The sequence below is a fragment of the Schistocerca cancellata genome, chromosome 9, assembly GCF_023864275.1.
Source record: "Schistocerca cancellata isolate TAMUIC-IGC-003103 chromosome 9, iqSchCanc2.1, whole genome shotgun sequence".
NCBI lineage: Eukaryota > Metazoa > Arthropoda > Insecta > Orthoptera > Acrididae > Schistocerca > Schistocerca cancellata.
The window spans coordinates 332,732,689-332,756,116 of NC_064634.1; the positions used below are offsets into that span (position 1 = coordinate 332,732,689).

Below are 23,428 nucleotides of genomic sequence, written 5' to 3' on the forward strand. Positions count from 1 at the left end.
ACACACATCCATGCGCGAGGCAGGATTCGAACCTGCGACCGTAGCGGTCACGCGGTTCCAGACTATAGCGCCTAGAACCGCTCGGCCACCCCGGCCGGCTCAGGCGGCATGTGCTAGCGCTCGTGCAGTGTACGAGACTTGTCACTCCTATAGTTAACAATGCGGCAAATCTTTCTGGGTATTTTATGCTGGTATCCGTACAAGATTCAGACGGTGCAGCAACTGAAATCTCATTATCCGCAGCAACGTTTTGAGTTTGCTCTTCAGCTTCTGCCACGGGTCTAAGTTGATGACATATAGCCGGGAAGTAGTCTGTCGACTGATGAGGCACATTTTGCACTGCAGGGTGCAATGAATAGACAGAAGCGCGATATTTGGGGTACCGTTAAATCGTGTGTTGTGTACAAAGAGGCACTGCACTGGCCGTGTATGACTGTACTTTATTTTCGCTCCGATTTCTTTTGAAGAAAATACACCTATAGGAGGTGTTTAGTGTACCGTGACGTCTACACGTCATCGAGACCTCTTTGTACAGCATGTGAATCCTCCTTTGGAAGATGGTAGCTGTGTGGAAATCACTGTTTTCATGGAAGAAAGGGCAACAATTCATGTCGCTCGCCCATATGCTTAATGCAACCTTCCTCGAATGTGTTACCTCCAGAGGTTTTCCAGATGCATGGCCTGCAAGATCAGCTGATTTAAGTCCAGGAGACTTTTGGGTTTGGGGATACTTAAAGGAATGCGTTTATCAGGTACAAGTTCGGTCTCTATCTGATCTGAAGGCCAGTATACAGGAATATTTTTTCCCGCGTAAATCGGTTCCTCATCAACGCTTTAGAATAATTATTAAGTTTCGCTGCCATACGATAATTACAGCCAACGCTGGACGTCTGTGAATAGCTGCACAGTTATTCGCCTTACAGTCAGATCAATGAATTTTGTATACACCACTGTGTTTTTCTATGTCGTGTGCAGTGGTAATGTCATGTATTAAAAGGTGTAAAAGTAATGGTTGTGGGTTTTATGCGGTTCGTAAATCAATTAAAAAAAGTTACCTAGCGTGTATGGTCATTGAAAGGAAACAAACTGTTTATTTATGTAGTAACTCTTTTTGTGTCAACTGGTACCGTCTAAATTTCGTCAGATCGTAAGTTTCATCAACGACCATGCTAATATAGCCGTTAGGTACTGTTACACTTCATGGCAAAGACCACAAGTACTCAAATTACAACACTATAAGGCTCAGTGTTGCACATGTGCAAATCATGGGCCACGACTAACAGAGATGTACAGGGATGCCTCACACATAGAGCATAATGCGTTGCCCCTGAAAGCTACAACACCAAGAATCGCTTCCCAGCTTTTGGAAAGATCAATGTGTATTTTTTTTCAAGGTCAAATACCTTATTTATGAAAACATATGGTCAAATCACCAACAAGAATGACATTTTCCCTCACATAATGTCTTTGACACCATACATAAACTGTCTCATCAGGCCCAACCTTACCCATACCATGCGTTCTTACAACAAAAGCCATTGTGCCGTTAAAATATGTGCCACTGACTCAATCATACACTTCGAAGACATTAAACATGTGATAAGTAATTACACCACGATCATTGAAGCTTTCAAGGCCACATTCCTTTTCAGCTTCCCTAGCTTTTAGTAGCAGTTTTCAAAATGGTTCAAATGGCTCTAATGGCTAGGATACTTAATATCTGAGGTCATCAGTCCCCTAGACTTAGAACTACGTAAATCTAACTAACCTAAGGACATCACACACATCCATGCCCGAGGCAGGATTCGAACCGACGACCGTAGCAGCCGCATGGTTCCGTACTGGAGCGCCTAAACCGGTCGGCCACCGCGGCCGCCAGCAGTTTTCACAGTCCGTTTTTCGCTGAAGGAAAGGAGACGTTTTCATACTTAGCAGGATGGCACGATACGGCTCGAATAACAACGCTGGAACATGTAGGCTTTCGATTAATGTTAGAAACATTTCTATGTTCATTCATATCGATAGAAGGCTCTAAGAAATTAATTGTGTTATCGTGGTGGCGCTGGACCGTAAAAGTAATATTACTGTCCATTTGCAAATTGATCAGTTTCTTGTTGTGAGCCGCGGAATAAGATGAGAATGTCAACATAAAGCCACTACACAATCAGAATTACAGGGTAATCTTTGAAGAATGTATTTTCCAATCTATTGACGACAATATCTGTCAGCATACCTGCCAAAGATGATTCCACAGCTAATCCATCTTTTTGAAAGTACAACTTCTCCTGCTCTGACTATAAGGCGAGCTACATAGGGCAAACCGGAAGAAAATTCAAAACGCGAATTAAGGAACACACGGAATTGAAAAGTAAAAGCATAGGTACTCATTCCACATTCGCAGCTCATCTTATACAAGACAAGAAGTTAAGACCAACGCTCACCTGATAAAGCCCAAGCAAAGTCGCTTAAAGAGCAGTGCACATTAAGGAGCACGTATTTCTTGGACATCTGCCGCTGAGAAACTTCCTGTAAAGATCTTCCCCTAGTTCACAGCTGTATCTAGTTGCCTGTAAACATATTTTCGTAAACCAATGACGATGCGTTCAAGCTATGCTAGAGCCCTAAAAAGTTCCCTGTGGTTCAAATTTTACTTGTTGGAGGTACGACCGGCTTTGACACTTCGTTTATTGCAGTTCGTTTACACTTTTATTAGTTCCAAATAAATACTTTCACCTTTTTTAAAAAAAACGCAGTTGTCATTTCAGAATATAACTCTTTCAAGCTAAAGCATGTTAACCGTTTTTCGAATTGTACACGCCCATTCTTCTGATGACGTCATTGGGTGTGAAACTTTCTTTTTCTTTTTTTAATCGATTTGCCTTCTACTGTTTCTATCATCTGATGTTACTCCTCTAAAACATAGTGAGTTATATTTATTTCTCCCGTACTGTACGCTTATAATTATAGTCTCCAAACTGCTATTATAAAAACGAAAACATTTGTATGCCCGTCATATCATTGCTTCATTTTCCAAGATGTTTGCCTCAGAATCGCATGTACACACATACACATACACGTGCATCTGCCTTGTATTTCAGCCATCAAATTCCATACTCTTTGCAAGTTATCTCTCTTACAATGTAATCCAGTATTACTCTGAGGAAAGCTTTATTGGCTTCCTATTTCTTCGTTCATACACGCACCCAGACATACACATCCTTTCTCTCTCTCTCTCTCTCTCTCTCTCTCTCTCTCTCTCTCTCTCTCTCTCACACACACACACACACACACACACACACACACACACACACACACACGTTTATGCCGAAAACAGTAGCTTCATCAGAAAATTTCGATGTTTATATTCTTTATTCATCATCATTCTTAATGTCTATGTCCACATCTAAATGTAATTTACATGGGACTCAAAACTATAAAAACATTTTCAATTTCTTAGGCAGTTGCAAAAGTATTCATTCAAATTATTATGTAAAGTGCTCAACTTGCGGTATTTAAAAACCCTTTGCTGGGATCTCAGCAGTATCTAAATGCTTCATTTTTTTTTTGGCACCTTGATCAAATGTTTTTATACAAAAGTTATGTAAAGAGTCTGACTTCCAGTATTTTTTATTGCTCAAAATTATACAAACGCTCTGAATTTTTAAGCACATTCAAAAGTTATATGATATTTGTTAGTTGTTATAGAAGTAGTAAACGTGTATACTTATGCAGCTACTTTCAATGGTTAATAAATTTCACATAAATCTCGTCGCTCTTTCAAAATTTATAAACCCCAAAGATAATAATCTTATGCAGTAGTCCATCACAGGCAAACATACGTAAATACAACGAAATATTTTTTTAGCATCGTTGACTTATTTCCTGTTTACTGAATCCAAGTTCGAAACTCACAAACTGCATTTAGTTTTCATCTGATTAGCAGGATATGTACACAATATCGTGTATTCGTTCTCAATTTTATCATGCTCGCCAGTCCAATGTAATTCAGCAAACATGTAGAAAAACGCTATCTGCAGTCTTATGATCATATTCCAGCAATGACCTTTAGTGGTCTGAATGCTAACATTATCTCAAAATCCGTGAAGGAATTATCAATTGGAAACGTTGAAGATATTTTAAATATGTTATATATAGTGTCATTTATGTTGAATATGGTACCATAATGTGGTCTGAGTGTTGTTGTACTAATATAAAACCTCTGTGGAAACATGGGTTTGAAAAGAATGTATTAAGTAGTCTGAATATTGATAAAATAAAGTCATTTAAACTGACTATCGGATTCCAGTGTGGCCGGAGCTAATTACATATCAAAAAGTTGTGCAAAAGCAATTAAAATGAAAAGTGTCATAGAGTAAAGACACATAAATTTTTCAAATGAAAAATGGGAGAATGTAATCTGGAACATGCCATCTCTGTACTAGTGATGTCACATGTGAGAGTGAACATCTTCAAACTATATGAATAATTTATACAAAAATTTTAAGAGAAAAATGTAGGGATCAAATTCCAAGTAAGTTACTTCACGAGAGATGAAAAACATTTTGTACGAAATATCATGTGGTTGATGGAGAGTATCCAGATATGTGACAGTGAACAAGATACAGCACTTGTGATCTCGCGGAAGATGAATTAATATAATTTCAGCACCTCATGCTAGCAAATTCGTGGCGTCTTTAGCCTCATGAACAGGGAATAAAATCACATTTACATTACCTAGTATAATTTTGCCATAAGCGGCATTATCACAATAGGTTATCAACGTCAGGACCAGAGAATTGCTCCTGATTTGTTCCAAAAGTAAAAAAGATTGACGTAGAATAATGTATATAAAATTTGTGTGAAAAAGAATTCGCATGAGAGATCATGAACTGATTATTATTGCCCTTAATGGAAAACATTATCACATTATCTACTCATTGAAGGAAGAACAAATTTTGATCATCATGTTATATATAGTGGTTCATCATAGCTGTGTAACACATAGAGGGTCAAGGAATGCATTTCTGGCTGCAACACTTTTACTGATTACATGGTGACAAATTTTTTACAGACGTGAGGTGTAATACGCACTCATATCGCCCAGAAGACCGCAGCTCTACTTGGTAGAAATGGCTACTGTCAGACATGCTTTGAGTACTCATCTGGAAACTTTTTTTCGTCCCTACCTCAGGTTCGCTCCTCAATGTTCGACACCTAGCTTGGTTCAGGTCAGTTATTTGCCTTGGCCCTGTAATGTTTTGAAGGTACTTTGGTCACCTCCTCCCTCATAGGTACACAATTTTGTACATGCAGTACACCAAAATAAATATCAGTGCAGTGATTATCACCGCTCTTTAATCACATGGTTCATGGTGTAGGTTCCTGTAGTCATGTCCTAGTTCATGAACCACGGGCAACGTATGAGTGGCCAAGTAAGTGGTCCCGACAGTCGGGATACCAGTTACTTTGAATAAGGCAGGGCATATCGGACATATTCCGAGTCGTGGCCACCTTTGTGCTCAGACGGCAAAGACTACCAAATCCACCGGTTAGTCCCTCAACCGTTAGGGGTAAAACCCAATGGGACTCGGTGCAAGTACAGCTAGCAACCTGCTTCCCTGGTACTTTAAATATGATGCTGGCAGCAATCAGAGCAAAATGCATTGGACCTTTGGAGGTGACGGAGTCCCACCTCTAACTGACAAACCAGGGACTCCTAATGTACGACTTGGCAAACAAATGGTAATGAGATGGGGAGCTATTAATATCAATTGGGGCTACTCTGGGAAGAAGGTAGAGCTGGCAAAGGCTGCAAGTAAGATGGGGATGGACGTTTTAGGCATTTGGGTAAGGGGTGAGAAAGAAGAGGAAGTGGGAGAATACAAGGTCTACCTGTCAGGAGTCAAATCAGGAATAGCACAATGGGGTGTAGGGCTTTACATCAGGAAAGAAATGGAACCTAGCGTAGTTGCAATAAGGTATGTAAACGAACGACTGATGTGGATAGATTTGACAGTGTCTAGCAAGAAAATTAGGATTGTGTCTGTATATTCGCATTGTGAAGGGACAGATCAAGATAAGATGGATAGTTTTTATGAGGCACTCAGTGATGTAGTTGTTAGAGTAAAGGACAAGGACAGTGTTCCGCTCATGGGTGATTTTAACGCCAGGATTGGAAATGGAACAGAAAGGTATGAAAAGGTTATGGGTAAATTTGTAGAGGATGTGGAGGCCAACAGGAACGGGAAACAACTCTTGGATTTCTGTACCAGTATGGGCTTAGTAATCACAAACTCCTTTTTTAAACATAAGAACATTCATCGTTATACTTGGGAAGGCAGGGGAACCAGATCTGTCATTGACTATATAATAACAGATCAGGAAATCAGGAAGGCTGTGAGGGACACACGTGTATTCAGGAGATTCTTTGATGACACTGATCATTATTTAATCTGCAGTGAAATTGGGATTGTGAGGCCGAAAGTGCAGGAGGTCAGGTCCATATGTAGGAGGTTAAGAGTGGAGAAACGTCAGGATAAGGAAATCAGGCACAAGTACATAACAGCGATCTCAGAAAGGTACCAGTTAGTTGAATGTAGTCAATTACAGTCATTGGAAAAGGAATGGACAAGGTACAGGGACACAGTACTAGAAGTGGCTAAAGAATGTCTTGGAACAGTAGTGTGTAAAAGTAGGATGAAACAAACAGCTTGGTGGAATGATACAGTCAAGGCAGCCTGTAAAAGGAAAAAGAAGGCGTATCAAAAATGGCTACATACCAGAAACCAGGTAGACAGAGAGAGTTATGTTGAAGAAAGAAACAAAGCCAAACAGATAATTGCAGCATCCAAGAAGTAATCGTGGGAAGACTTTGGAAACAGGTTGGAGACTATGGGTCAAGCTGCTGGAAAACCATTCTGGAGTGTAATTAGCAGTCTTCGAAAGGGAGGTAAGAAGGAAATTACAAGTATTTTGGACAGGTCAGGAAAACTACTGGTGAATCCTGTGGATCCCTTGGGCAGATGGAGGGAATATTTTGAAGAGTAGCTCAATGTAGGTGAAAATGCGATCAGTAATGTTTCAGATTTCGAGGTAGAATTGGATAGGAATGATGATGGAAATAGGATCACATTTGAGGAAATGGAAAAAATAGTCAATAGTTTGCAGTGCAATAAAACGGCTGGGGTGGATGAAATTAAGTCGGAACTCATCAAATACAGTGGAATGTCAGGTCTTACATGGCTATACAGTATAATTGAAATGGCCTGGGGGTCGGGACAGGTTCCATCAGACTGGACAAAAGCAGTAATCACATCAATCTTTAAACATGGAAACAGAAAATATTGTAACAACTACAGAGGTATCTCTTTAATCAGCGTTGTGGGTAAAATCTTCTCAGGTATTGTTGAAAGAAAAGTGCGAGTATTAGTTGAGGACCAATTGGATGAAAATCAGTGTGGGTTTAGGCCACTTAGAGGTTGTCAGGGCCAGATCTTTAGCTTACGGCAAATAATGGAGAAGTGTTATGAGTGGAACAGGGAATTGTATCTATGCTTTATAGATCTAGAAAAGGCATATGACCGGGTTCCTAGGAGGAAGTTATTGTCTGTTCTACAAGATTATGGAATAGGAGGCAAACTTTTGCAAGCAATTATAGGTCTTTACATGGATAGTCAGGCAGCAGTTAGAGTTGACGGTAAATTGAGTTCATGGTTCAGAGTAGTTTCAGGGGTAAGACAAGGCTGCAACCTGTCTCCACTGTTGTTCATATTGTTTATGGATCATATGTTGAAAACAATAGACTGGCTGGGTGAGATTAAGATATGTGAACACAAAATAAGCAGTCTTGCATATGCGGATGACTTGGTTGTGATGGCAGATTCGATTGAAAGTTTGCAAAGTAATATTTCAGAGCTAGATCAGAAATGTAAGGCCTATGGTATGAAGATTAGCATCTCCAAAACAAAAATAATGTCAGTGGGAAAGAAATATAAACGGATTGAGTGCCAAATAAGAGGAACAAAGTTAGAACAGGTGGACGGTTTCAAGTACTTAGGATGCATATTCTCACAGGATGGCAACATAGTGAAAGAACTGGAAGCGAGGTGTAGCAAAGCTAATGCAGTGAGCGCTCAGCTACGATCTACTCTCTTCTGCAAGAAGGAAGTCAGTACCAAGACTAAGTTATCTGTGCACCGTTCAATCTTTCGACCAACTTTGTTGTATGGGAGCGAAAGCTGGGTGGATTCAGGTTACCTTATCAACAAGGTTGAGGTTACGGATATGAAAGTAGCTAGGATGATTGCAGGTACTAGTAGATGGGAACAATGGCAGGAGGGTGTCCACAATGAGGAAATAAAAGAAAACCTGGGAATGAACTCTATAGATGTAGCAGTAAGGGCGAACAGGCTTAGATGGTGGGGTCATGTTACACGCATGGGAGAAGCAAGGTTACCCAAGAGACTCATGGATTCAACAGTAGAGGGTAGGAGGAGTCGGGGCAGACCGAGGAGAAGGTACCTGGATTCGGTTAAGAATGATTTTGAAGTAATAGGTTTAACATCGGAAGAGGCACCAATGTTAGCACTGAATAGGGGATCATGGAGGAACTGTATAAGGGGGGCTATGCTCCAGACTGAACGCTGAAAGGCATAATCAGTCTTAAATGATGGTGATGATGATGATGATGATGATTTAATCACAACAACACAGTACCTCTTGTATTGTGTTCTACTACAACATCAATAATGAGGAACAACGGTGTAGGAATGGTCTTTGCATAACTTGTAACGATGGTACTCTTAATGCTGTTTTCTCCTGCAGGAATGACCACCATGTCACCCTGTCCCGTATGTGCAGTTCATGCTTTTCAACAGTTCCCCAGGTGCTCATTCCTTAACAGTAGAAATTGGCATGAAGCCAAAGTTTTAAGTCTTCCAGTCCCATTGCAATTTATCTAGTGTGATGTTTTTTCCTGGCTTGCAGTAGGAAATACGTCCTTGGGGAACGTTGTCGAGCAGGTGCTCCCATGGGAGAGAAAGAGGCGAATTTGAATAATGTCTTTGATAACATTTTTCAAATATTTGATGGCTAAGTACATTTAATGGCTTTGTTACGTCTTTGCAGTAGAGGGTGCCATGAACTGCAGTCCAGCTTCTTTAATTTCGTCAGCACCAGCACTCGAATTGATAATTATCTCCGCTGCTCGCCGAAGGTTGTCTTTCATCTCCAATTCCGTGAGGAGTTTCAGTTTCAATTTCCCAGAAACCGACGAAAACCTATCGCAGCTACTGAAGGCATGTATAAACAGAATGTTGACTTTCGACAATTGAACCATCTTGATATTTAAGTGGCTGTAGACTGCGTCCCTTGTCTGCCTTTGCCTGGCCTCAGTAGAAAAATGTTGGGTGGGAGAATGGGGTGAGGTGGTCAGAATCACAAGAAGGCCATTGTCCTCACCAACAACTACTACGCTGTCACAGTGCTACGCAGCGTCAACAGCAGTAGCTACAGTTATTGGATGGGCGTCCTCAGTATCTCGCTTAATATTAAAGGGCTCACCATCAAGACGTGCAGCCCATAAAGGAATAAGGTGCTGTTTATTTCGTTAGTTCGACAAGAACGAAATGTTTTGGCTTGGTTATTGATCTTGTTTCATTAAACGTGACAGTAGGAGCAGTTAATTTGGTTGCTCTCCGCAACCACTCAGCTGATTTCGTGCTCCTGTTACTTGTCACATCAAGATATCCATTAAACACAATCGTGACATTTCAGCGATACCAACGCTTCATCTAATCCACATACCTCGTAATTATGGAACAAAGTAGTACTTTTGCCTAGCATGTCACGCTATGCAACATATATAGTCCATCTACAATGAACTCTGCAATTTCGATGACGATTGTGTATATAAAGACATCAAGCAACTTGTAAAACAATGCTTTATTGTGTTTTACGCATACCTACGTCCTCAAACGCGGATAGAGGATACGCGGCCAGCTCTTCCCCAAAAAGTTGCTGAAGCTCTTCATTGCTCTTTTTGTGTAACGCGATTCTGCGAAAAATCGTGATTTTAGATGTCACACACTTTAGAGGCAGGGCACGATTTGTTCTTTGAAATTTCACTCTATCACCGCTGCCGTCAATATTCTCTGAAATGCATAAATTGCCAAGTTCATCACCACAGTGTCAACTGATGTTTTCATTACCTTTTACCTTAGTGCCATTGAATATTAGATGCTCACGATCAGGAAGAAGATCATGTGGCAAAAAACAGTAAGAAAATTATTTGGCACCTGCTTCAACTCTTCACATTCTTGCATTGATACCATCAACATGTTGCGCAGTACTTGCAATAATGAAACGCCAGAGAACTGTTCAACTTGATCAAAGAAGTCAACTGCTGTAGGTACCGATGCAGTCCATCTGCCACAGTGCTATCTGCTAATCTTCTTCAATGTGTTGACCCACAACTACTCTTCACTAAACGCGTTAAGGTTTTCTTCAGCTGTCATGTCAGACCATATCTCTCCAAATTTTTATTTTTATTATTTTTATTTTTATTTATTTACTTATTTATTGCTTTTGGACTGTGAACCATCCTTTAATTACATGAAGCTCATCTTTTTGTCGATTTCTACTGCTTCTTACGGACCATATACTTCAGACAGTCCGATATCATCATAGGAACTGCAAAATCCACAAGCTGATAGGAAATCTACAAGATAGTTTGACCCACATTTTTTATATACCATTGACCCAAGACTTAGTCACGTACTGGAAACGAAGCGTCTCGACCTTGCAGCTGAAATAATTGTATACACAAGGCATTTGATTTTCGTTTTTAGCTCTCAGCGGTTTCCTTTCTTTTTTGAGCAAATAATATTTGTGAGAAGTAATTGCCGTGATTGTGGATTGTCACTTTTAACCCTATCCAACAACGTGTCTGAGGGGAGTATCTCTAGTATTTCTCCACTTGCAAACTCGTAATCTGATACCCATAATAGAAGCACCATTTTCCTTCCTTCCTGAATTTGTGTCTGGTTACGTTACATGTGTGGTGTTTTCACACTGCTTATGTTTATTAGATGTTGGTATTATTTAGTATTTTATGATAATATTAGAGACAGCCTTAGTACCATGGTTCCAACTGATAAATATTAGTCCTCGTTGAAAGTTGTTATTGCTCATGATCTTTAGTAAAATTGAATCATTTGTAATAAAAGCAGTAATTGTCAATCAGTATAATGTGTTACATTTCTCGAGTACAGAATGTGATGCATAATCGTTGGCCCTCCCCTCAACCCTCCACCCCCCACCCCACCCTCCAACCAAAAAGATGTCTGAGAAAATGGCCTTTGAGAACAATTTAGATGTGTAAATATAAAATGCGAAAATGAATTTTGTGTTACACCAGTACTAGAAGTAAATAATGGAAGTTTAATTCCAGTCATCCAAAATCCGTTATTTGCTAATACGATCGCCTAATTAACTTACTTTCTGCAGTTACAAGTCTGATCACGTTAGTTTTACTACTTTGATCTTTACATATTACTTGAATTGTTGACTGTATGTTTAGCATGTTACTTTTTCAGCCACATATGTTTAGGCGGTATAATAGCATTGAAGCACGTGTGTGCGTGTGTGTGTGTGTGTGTGTGTGTGTGTGTGTGTGTGTGTGTGTGTCTGTGCGGAAAATGACACTGTCACACTTGAGGTAAACATTGTACTTTCTGCATTGATGACGTGCTCTTACAGATTGGAACGTAACACTATGATGCTTGGAAAGCGTCATCGATACCGAAAGCAGTTTATCTAAGATTTCGTTGCACCTTACACCAAGTGTGGTAAGCAGACAGAAGTGCAAACACGACCACCCACTGGTGACGACACGCAACAGAGGCATAGAGCCACAGTCGATTTTACTTAGCATTTTCGAAGTTTTGCAGAATAGTTTTTAAAGTTAAATTAATCTTCAGTAAGCAACTATTATTAATTCATTAATTACACTGCATAAACACGTGTTGGTTTTTAACTACACTTACGGAAAAAAAATCGCAGCACCAAAAAAGAGAAAGATAATGCAGAGTTATGAAATTTTTGGTAGACATTTGTCTGGGAAACACATTTAAGTTGTTAACATCGCTCGACCACAGATTAATGTAACATCGAGATAAGACACTACAAATGCGAAATGCTGGTGCATTAATAAGCGACGTAACTGCCACAGTGTTGAAAGCAAGCATGCAAACGTGCATGCCTTGTGTTGCACAGGTGTCGATTTCAGTTTACGGAATAGGGTTCCATGGCTGTTGGACTTGGTCGTTCAATACAGGTACGGTTAATGCTGTTTGTGGGTGACGTTGGACTTGTCTGATGAGGCTCCATTTGTGCTCGATTGAGACAGATATGGTGATTGAGCTGGCCAAGGGACGTGTCAACATTCTGTAGAGCAACATCTGTTTGTGTGGGCGAGCTTTATCCTGTTGAAAATCACACCCCTTGTATGCTGTTCATTAATGGCAGCACAACAGGTCGAGTCACCAGACTTACTTACAAATTTGCAGTCAGGGAGTGTGGTGTAACCAAGAGAGTGCTCCTGTTATACGAAACTGCACCCCAGCCAGTAACTTCAGGTGCAGGACCAGAGTGTCTAGCACGTAGAAAAACTGGTTGCAGGCCCCAAACTGGCCACCTTGTAATCAACACACGGTCATCACTTGCGTCAAGGCAGAACCACCCTTCATCAGGAAACAAAGCCAGCAATTACGCACAGTGGCTACATTGGAGCCAAGGCTGTCCGCAGTATAGCGGAAAGAACATCCAGCTTCCCGTAGCCCTATTGCACGACCACATTCAAACACAGTGAGGTGTTGATAATGGCTTCCTTGTCACCTTAAATGCGTTCTTGAGTAACATTAAGTCTGAAAGGTAACCAACGCTCACGTCTGTTACAGAGTGTATTTAAAACAAACCTGATATGCATCCTCATAGTTTCGCTACTAGCTTCACTCTTATACAAAATTTGAATAGGCATCCGCCTACAGATATAGAAACACGTTTACCATATTTCGTTTGTCACACAACTCCCTGTTGGTGTTGTGATTTTTATGTGTCGGTGTATTTATGGAGAGCACGTATCATTCTCGTTCTCATATAATAGAAATACAAGTATCACAAGCTGTATTGTATGCTTGTGGTGACAACTGAGATTCGTGACAAAACATATACGTTTTCAAGCAATAAATAACTTTTGCTATTTATCTTCATGACGGATTGAGCATGGAGCATGAAAAGATGCTTCAACAAGTGAGATCTCAGTTAACTGTTAAAAGTCAGTGTACCTTTCTGTGGGTAGCTGTTCCCCTGAAATATCTGGTACAGAATCGTTGTATCAAGACTTAGAAATTTGATCAATGTGTTTCTTGACTTTTCCGTGCTGAATTCTAGCATACAGTTTGTTAGCGTTTAGAATTTTTTGTGTGTTTCAACACTCCATCTTACCACCAAAAAACGATTCTGATATGATTTCCCAAGAGATCTTTTTCCAAATCGTTTTCAGTCGAAACATAAGGGGCTTTAATGATGTCTGTATACTTAATGATATTGCTTCGAAAACTAATGCCTTAAGACAGAACAGGAAGTCCATTCAGAAGGAATCTTGTATTCAAATTTGGCCTGTTCTTTTCCTTAGAAAGTTAAACGTCGGGAATGTGCGTAAAATTATGGGTATACAATAAGAAGGGGGAGACGAGCTATTGGCAAAGGTATCATATTGTTTACTTTCGTAACACTCGTCGACGAGAGAACTAGTAAAGGTAGATCAACAGTAGTGCTCATGTGGTGTTTGCAGTGAAATGTGTGTGTCATATTACACAGTTTGATGTCAGCAACACGAGATTTGTCAGAGAATGTGAAACATTCATTCAGTGAAATCACTCTTGCTGATGTCTGTCTGACTTGTGACACCTGATAAGCATCATAGAATAATTTATATGTGTAAAATAATTAATTTAAGGCTTCGTTGTGCTTTACATCATCTGAGATATACAAATACAACTATGCACCCATACAAGTGACACTTTACGTAATTTTTGGATCATAAACATGAAGTATGGAAACGAGTACAGCATAAAAGCAACGATATGTACCCACGAGGATACAGTGTGTGATATGTCACACTGTGTGTGTGTGTGTGTGTGTGTGTGTGTGTGTGTATGCACAGTTCTGAATATCTTTAAACGATGCCATTTCACATAAATATCATTGACAGTGGCGCGTTGAAGTTTAGATCTTGGCGGTAAAAAAAGAAAGGAGATGGCTGTACAGACTTACATTGCACATTTTTTCGAAGCGAGAATGGGCGGGCCGTGCCACCACCTTAAACAGCCCAAAACATTAGCAGACTACTGTTTACGATTGCTTCTTGTTCATCATTTCTGTCATGCGCACGCAACACATGTTGTAAATACTGAAAATTATAGTGCTTACGTGAGTAGTATCAGCGTCAGGAAGGCAATTTCGAACATTTTTGTGTTCTTGATTCCTTATTTGCTCTAGTAATACGACACATTTGGCCTCGTTAACGAGATTTTTGCTGCTATATTTCGAATAACCAGAAAGGGAAGGAAGTATTGTGAAAAGTACGCTTCGTAGTCCATTTAATTCCACTTTTACTGTATTTGTATCGATGGCAAGTGAAACTGGAACTCCGAAACCAATGCTTGTTTGCTTACTGGCATCGATAATGCTGAAACTTCCTGGCAGGTTAAAACTATGTGCCGGACCGAGACTCGAGCTCGGGACCTTTGCCTTTCGCGGGCAAGTGGTCTGCCAACTGAGGTACCCAACCACGACTCACGCCCCGTCCTCACAGCTTCACTTCTACCAGTATCTGAAGCTGTGAGGACGGCTCGTTAGTCGTGCTTGGGTAGCTCAGTTGGTTGTACTCGCTTCGGAGGTACATATACTAAAATTGGAAGGATACAGAGAAGATTAGCATGGCCCCTGCGAAAGGATGACACGCGAAATCGTGAAGCATTAAAGGGCGCCGTGGTCCCGTGGTTAGCGTGAGCAGCTGCGGAACGACAGGTACTTGGTTCAAGTCTTCCCTCGAACGAAAAGTTTAAATGCCGGCACGGTAGCTCAGCGTGTTCGGTCAGAGAGCCGGTTGGCCTCTGTAATAAAAAACTGAGTGGAAGGATTAACCATCGAACTTGAACAGGATGTCTTGCGACGTCCGCAACGACAAAACACAACGATCAAAAAAAAAAAAAATGTAATGAGTAGCGTCCTTGTTCAGCAATAAGTTTTAAAAGAAAAAAAAAAATGTTGGTAGAGCACTTGCCGACGGATGGGAAAGGTCCCGAGTTCGAGTCTCGGTCCGGCACACAGTTTTAATCTGCCAGGAAGTTGCATTTCAGCGCACACTCTGCTGCAGAGTTAAAATATCATTATCGATAATGCTTTTTGTTCGTTACAGTTTCAGCTTTAAACTCATATACATAACACTTTTAGAGTTAATATTTTCAAAAAACTTACCTGCGTGTTCCTTGCTAGCCCATAAACGTGTGCAGTGAGGAAAGAAGCAAGGCATGCTGAGGTACCTTGAGCATGTCAACAAACAGAATGGCTGTAGAAACGTCAAAGAAACAGAACTGCTTAGAAGTATACCTCTGTGCAGAATAGGGTTCTTGTTTTATTACATTGTCAGTGCATTAGTCCCTGTGTAGTCTACCAATCTTCTCACTTTGAAACCTTACCTGTCATACTAATTCCATGACCGGCAATAAGAGCAATTTACAAGGTAAAAAAAGTGACATAATCATTTTAAACATATTCCAGCATTATGGTATGCTATATTCGTAAAATGGATATTTCGCTTTAACATGTATGTAAGTAACTTTTTAGTAATGATAGCATAACCTGTGTAAGATGTAGGCCAACTTTACCAACACTAGCGGATTTGCGTCTTTTCCCCATTATTTCTCGTCAGTAACTCTGTCAGTTTTTCAGGAATAACCAAGTATAGCACACCTGGGGTGTATGTCTACTTTGGTAATACACTTAGTTTTACTTTTGACTTTCAGTTTGAGGTTTTTAACGTATATAAGCCTACGCCATGCTTTGTGATATATCAATAGATAGTTACTTAGTTTCATGTTCCATGTATCATTTGCACGACAAAACGTAATAATATGGAACAAGACGTTATATATTGACATCAATGTTTTTGTAAATATGCCTCCATGCTCATCATTTATTAGTTTCTTCGTTTTTTAGTTAAAGACAGACGTATGTTAGTCAGTAATTCTCACCCTTCGCCATTTACCCATTATAGCAATAGACAATCTTCCGCAGAACAGAAGGAGTTGTCAAAGAGGAACGTTTTCAGTTTAGTTTCAAACTATACTTCAGTTTGTGTGAGGCATTTTATATCAATGGGTAAGTGATCAAAATTTGTGGTTGCAGCATTGTGAACACCTGTTGGTGTTACAGACAACCTTAATGTACCGTAATGACTGTCTTTTTTTCTTCGGCTTTTGCAGTTAAGTACATAATGGTTACTTTTGAAGTGCAGAGGATTATTTCCATCAAACTTCATCAGGGAATAACAGTATCGTGAAATGGACATATAGGTGCTCACACGCCAAGCACAAGACATGCACGAAGAGAGGAGTGTTCACATAGATTTTCGGCCAAAGCTTTCCACAGAAAAGAAGCAATGTACATATATGGATTGATACAAGCAAACGCCCAGAGGTCAAGAAATGTGAACGATGAATAATAATTACCGGTGAGAGGAATTTAGGCAAGAGATGTTCCCCCAACAATCAGTGCAGTTTTGTAGCCAGAGTTGTAGGGGGACGAGGCCGTTGATGCAGTGTGGGTCGGATGTCGGAGTGTTTGCGATGTGGAAGGCAATGAAAACACAGGAAAGGAGGGAAATAATAGGCACTGAGTAAATTAAAGCAAATGTAAAGTCAAATGACAGAAACATAACCACTACAATAAAAATAAACAGTGCAACAATAATTCATGTATACAAAAGGAAATATTGCTTGAACGGCTCCACATACTAAGGAAACGTGATTCCTTGTTTTCGATTAGTTTAGATTTACTTTCATTCCAATTGATCCGCAGTGAGGCGGTCCTCCAGAGTGTAGAACATGCCAGAAGAACAATAATACATGACAAATATTTACAACTGAAACAAATAAGCTAATGTACCCTCCACAGGTCCCAAATGAAATGATCGTAATTTTTTTAGTGAACACGATATGATAGAATCATTTTACAAGCACTAATGCACAGAATTTTTAATAAAAAAAGGTTGTTTGGTTTATAAGGTAATAAACATGAAATAGAACTACTATAATACTTATTTGCAATGAACACATTACTGCACTGAAATAGTGCAGAAGTTAGACTATATATATATATATATAATAGTCAGTATCCCTAGTTCCCTAAACAGGCTTCTGCGGAATGTTCTTGAATTCACACCATATATAACTCTTACTGCACGTTTTTGTGCCTGGAAAAAATAGCTTGGCTTCATTAATTACCCCAAAAAATAATCCCATATGACATTATGGAATGAAAATAAGCATAGTATGCCGGCTTTTTCATTTTTATACCCCCTATGTCTGACACAATTCGTAATGGAAATAGAAATTTGTTTGGATGCTTCAGCAGTTCTGTGGTGTGCTCCTCCAAGTTCAATTTATTACCAATCTCTAATCGCAAGAAATTAACACTGTTCACTTCTTCTATCTGCTTGTCATCATATGTTAGGCATATACTCGTGGGCCACCCCTTACAAGTTCTGAACTGCATGTATTGTGTTTAAACTTTAGATTACGACTGGACCGATTAGTACAGGCGTAAAGAGTGCAGGACGGCGTTTTTGATGAAACAACTACGTCTCCACGCAAAATAAACACCCATCACGGTCAAATCTTGGCACGGGAACGTCCGAGTGACGTCATGGGGAAGTATCACCACGGTGAACAATGGAAGTGTGAACGCGGTGAGGCTGAAGATTTGGGCTACTTAAAACGCAACGTCAGCTTCAAATGTGTAACGTAATGACACCTCCATTCCTTTTTTCTCCATGGCTTAGGTAATTATTTTCTGAATATCTTTCACTAGACGCAATAGGTCACCTCAGTTCGATACTGCGATGCGATTAGCTGGACAGGCGGAAGGAGACGGTGATGGAGGATGGTTCAAAAGGCTCTGAGCACTATGGGACTTAACTTCTGAGGTCATCAGTCCCCTAGAACTTAGAACTACTTAAACCTAACTAATCTAAAGATATCATAGACATCTATGCCCGAGGCAGCATTCGAACCTGCGACCGTAGCGGTCGCGCGGTTCCAGACTGTAGCGCCTAGAACCGTTCGGCCTCCCCGGCCGGCGATGGAGGACGGGTGGGAGTATTGAAAAGAGAGGGAGGGGAGAAGAAAACTTGGTGGGGCTTGTCCCGTGACAATGTTGATGATGATGATGTCACTGATAAACGTGGCGTGGCTTCGTTACAAATGTATATGAGGCGGGTCCCAATGCCCAGTGTAAACAAAACTCTGCCAAATAGCACCTATACATGATAATTAAGTGTTTCATCATAGTTTGTCTTTAAATTATCTATCTTAGCCTCTTTGGTCAGACGTCTGCTCTCTCCTTTAAAATATATATATATATATATATATATATATATATATATATATATATATACACTTCTTACTGAAGTAACATACGAGTAAATCGACATGGTCACACCGTTACCATAAAATTACCATAACAGACTACCTCTCAGAGAAACTGACACGAGTACAGAATTCCTTGTGTTTCGTACAATATGTCTTGTGGTTTGTGTTACTCCAGTCTAATTTTTTAAATTCTTGTGTTCCAGGACCATCTGGTGGTGGTGGGTGTACCAGGACAGGTAAGAATTAATGTAGCATACTTACGTTTGCTTTATAGTATTATCGCCAGCGCAGTCCTAAGTAATTCAGCTTTTACCGGTTAAGTTTAGTTATGTTTTTGTAATCAGCAAAAGTATGTTATGTGGATATAATCTTAGATTCCTAGAGTAACTAGCAAAGACAAATGTAAGGATGTGCCGAACGGGAGGGATCGAAGAGTGGTTGTGTGACAATGTTGGTTGTGAGTTCCCGGAATCTGGTTCATGTGAAAAATTGTAAGAGATACCTTCTAGACACACATTACCAGAGGTCTTACCTATATGTGAGTCTTACGTTCTATGAATGAAAAGAGCGTGGGGACTGAAGTTATGACACAGGCATAGAGCGCAGTGTCCATGTAGTGTGCTGCGCTATATCTCAACGCCTGTTAACCAAATCCCTCTGATACGAACGTCTTGTTGTCACCAGGATTCGAACCATATAGCTCTAGGTTGAGCTCCAACGCCGTCTTTTGGTAGCAGAAACTGAAAAACTTCATAATGCTTACATATGGGAGCAGCTACTAACTTATTAATGGCGTTTTATCATTGTGGTTATGGCGCAATTTCCCAAGATACACGGATACGACATAAAATTTTATTTCAGAATTATGAACTGTTCCACGCTGTGCTGCAGCTTTCTGTGGTTAAATGGAAAAGAAATAAAAGAAAAAGCACAGTTCGTAATCTTCTCTTCCCACCTCCCCCTCCCTCACTCTATCGATAACCTCTTCCCTCTTTCTCTGTCTAGCTTCTCATATCCTGCCTCTCTATATCTCTTGTCCCCTTCTCTCCTACTTCTCTCTGTCTATCATCTCCTCCCCCTTTCGCTGCATATTTTCTCCTACACCTCCCCATCTTCACCGGCCCTGTGGCTTTCATGCATCTCCTCCTGTCCACTTTCTATGTCCATTCCCTCTCACCGCTGTATTAATCTTTTCTTCCCCCCTCTCGCTGACCTTCAGCTTTGTTTATTGTTATTTAAAATGAAATTCCATATCAGTATTAAAATCGTAAACCATTATGCCACAAATACAACTTCCCTGCTTGCTAATAACGTTTGATATATATATATATATATATATATATATATATATATATATATATATATATATATATATATATATATATATATATATATAAAGTAAAATTCTGTGACATTCAACATAAAGGTACTGTGATGTCCGAGACGCCAACAATTGCTCCTTGTCTTTCTTTCCACTTGCAACGAATAGGATTGAGGTTAAGCGACTTGGATTACTATTTACAAGTACCCTCAATATCTGGAGTGATCCTCAAACCGTTGTCAGTCATGTTAGGATTATAGTCCATTGACCTCCTTAAGCTATAAGTCAGGTTTCAGTGTTATAGGCGGTGAAACGCGTTCACGTAACTGTACGGGAAGATCACAGAGCTTCCGTTTGAGGGCATTGCTGCAGCCAGTATCCAACGTAGAGCGTCTCCGATGCTGGTAAAGCCAAATGGGGGACACTAGAGCGCACGTCTTATAGCCCTGATCTCTCTCCATGTGATTATCACGCCTTGGTCCCTTAAAAAAGGCTTTGGGGGGTCGATGATTCCTGTCGGACGGGGATGTGCAGCTATCTTCACGTAGTGCGTCGGTGGGATGATTGCCACCAGGCTCACGTCCATTTCGCCTAACTGGCGTATCGATTCTGAACTGTATGGCCCTGGAAAGGAAACTTTTTGATCGCCCCTTATATAACCGATCAGCAGGTTTCCGTATCGTTCGCCTGGAGCAGATGATGGTAGACGTTCCAGCCAACCCCCCATGCGGTTTCCGACGAACTCGTCCCCTCGCACTGGAGTGCGCGAATGTGTACCACGACGCGTCACTCGTGGCGGTTTTTTTTTTTCCAAGCTCGTAGAGTTTTGGAGGTGGGACGAATGTTCATTCGTCTGATCTCCAAAGTCGCGACTACTGTCGATAGTCCAGGAAACAGTTCGTGCTGTAGAATAAGATGTGTGGTAGTGCTGTCCAGGGGCAACTTTTCAAGCCCCGTCGGAAAACCCAGTTTTAGGTTTCCCATGATTTCCCTAAGACATAAAGGAAAATTCCGGAGTGTTTATCTTGAACAATCACACTCTACTTCCCCGTAAACAGAACTTCTCATTCGTCTCTACTGACTTTGGTGGCCACTGGAGGCTGAACCGTAATCTGTCGTTCTTTTTCTTCCCTTTTGAGGGCATAGTTTCGGTGGTCTGGCGCCCAGGTTATGACGGTATCTCTGAATCGCAGTGAGCACAAGTATGAATATGGAGCGATGTCTTGTGCGCTCTGTTGGGAGGAGGTAGATCTTAACAATTGAATGCACACAGATCGTTGTTCTCCGTCAAGGAATTAGAAATTTGCACATACTTTTATCCGCCTATCCACTGCTACATAGTCGACGACAAGCACTGATCGAATACGATGTTTGCCTATGCCAGAGGACTCTGGAGACGATGGTTTAAGTTGAATGCTCGTGATACACTATTCCACAATGAGGCACATTGAAAGCCCTGGCTCTTCGAAAGACCTCGGCGAAATGTTGTCCTATGCGCCGACATCATGCAGTTCCCCCATCTTGAACTCATCTGTAACACGTGTGGCCATTACAGTGACTGGTGACACACCATCTACGCGAACAAACTCGTCGCTCAAAACAATGAGTCCGTAAGAAGCGCTTTCTTTTCAGAACAGAAGCTATCTCCAGTTACCGACGGCTATGTACAAAAGCATACGCTACTCTTTCTGATGAGTGTTAAACAATGGACGTCTCGGTGTACCTCGGCGACTCTTCTTAGGACTACAGAGGAAAAATCGATAGGAGACTAGTCTTGGAATAAGTGATAGTGAAAGAACCCTACGCTCTCAGTTAACAGCTACTGTCATCGGTTGTGCCTTCAAATTGCACTGGTGTAACAGAATACGTGAGCTGTAACATATATGTCATACCACCCGGTAATATACAGGTGATAAAATGATGTAATTATGTCACGTCATACTGTTTGATTGAGTTGTTGATTACTTTCTTTTTTAATTTATTGTGGTTGTATATTACATGGCTGCTGAGATCCAGGACGACGCGTCCCACCAACGGTAATATTTCCGTTGGGGCAACCAGAGATGTGTGATATCGTCTGCAGAACGAGGTACCATGACACAGTTGGTTGAGGGAACCACAAGTAAACACAGTCGCTGCCAGACGCAACGACGTATGAGACACGTCAGCTTAGACACGCTCTCAAGAATTTCTATTCGCCTCCCCAGTTGAACAGTTGCTTGCTTACTTACAGACTCATAAGTCAGGGTGCAGTGCCGCTCAGGACGCACCGCAGTCACCACCGAAGACTACATCATCGTCTCACTGCAGTGCCAACAGAACGAGAGTTTTATCAGAAAGACCTATGCAGTAAAGATTATATTGACGCTATTCTTATGAACCGTGTCAAGTGATACGCTATTGAGCAGTGACAGTAACAAATATAAGTAGACAGTTCTGCGGACATAGCCGCGTGGGGTAGCCGCGCGGTCTTAGGCGCCATGCCACGGTTCGTGCGGCTCCCCCCTCGGGTCCTCCCTCGGGAATGGGTGTGTATGCGTTGACCTTAGCATAAGTTAGTTTAATTCCAGCGGTTTGGTCCCGTAGCAACGTACCACCACCACTACCACCTCCTGCGGACATAGTTTATTTGAAAGGTAAGTATTTCATATTGTTCAAGTTATAATAAAGTGGTATAATCTTCTGTGTGTGTCGCACTGTGCTCCTCCAGAAGCAATCTAAGAGCCCACCAAAGCGCCTACGACCGTTTTTTCGTGCGGCGCAACACACTGACCACTGCCACAAATGAAGCGAAGGCCAACGTTTACAAGACGATTCTGCTAGCGGCTGTCGTTGATCTCGAGATATGGTCAAGATTTAATTGACTTACTACAGTAAAATGAAAAAGGAAGCTCTAGATATGTTTGTAATTTTAATGTATTGGTGTTATAAGTTACCCTATCTTCTAACGTCTATCCGTGAATGTCTGTCCACTGACATGTGTATGTTGCTATACGATGCTAGCAAAATTGTTATGAAGCTAAAGTTATTTCTCAGCATTCTTTCTCAGCAAGTTGAAAGTGTTAATTATTTTTCAAGAGAAAGCATAAAGTCAAATAGCAATTTTAGAAGAAACTGAAAAGGAACTTTTCCTATACAGTGTCTTCCTCATGTTTAGAAAGTTGTATTTCAACAAAGAGTTCATTCCAAGATTTAGTGGTGGCTTACGTCCTCGTAGAAAGGAATCCGAGCACCGTTGAACTGATTAACTGTAAATCTGAAAAATCGGAGCTGGACAATATCGCCACTACATGGATCTCTTTTTCATTCGTAGACTATCGATAGTGTTACGAAACGTAGAAGTGTCCAGTATAGTCATATACTGACGCAATGTCCTTGTTTGTGCAGCAAGTCC

At 40.8% G+C, this 23,428-nt stretch overlaps 1 non-coding gene across 1 annotated transcript; it reads left to right on the forward strand.

Annotated features, from left to right (window-relative positions):
• The first annotated feature begins 14,944 nt into the window (after positions 1–14,944).
• On the forward strand, positions 14,945–15,051 carry LOC126102809 (U6 spliceosomal RNA). The gene has a single exon (XR_007523074.1). It is a non-coding gene; the product is annotated as a U6 spliceosomal RNA (small nuclear RNA).
• Positions 15,052–23,428: the final 8,377 nt, after the last annotated feature.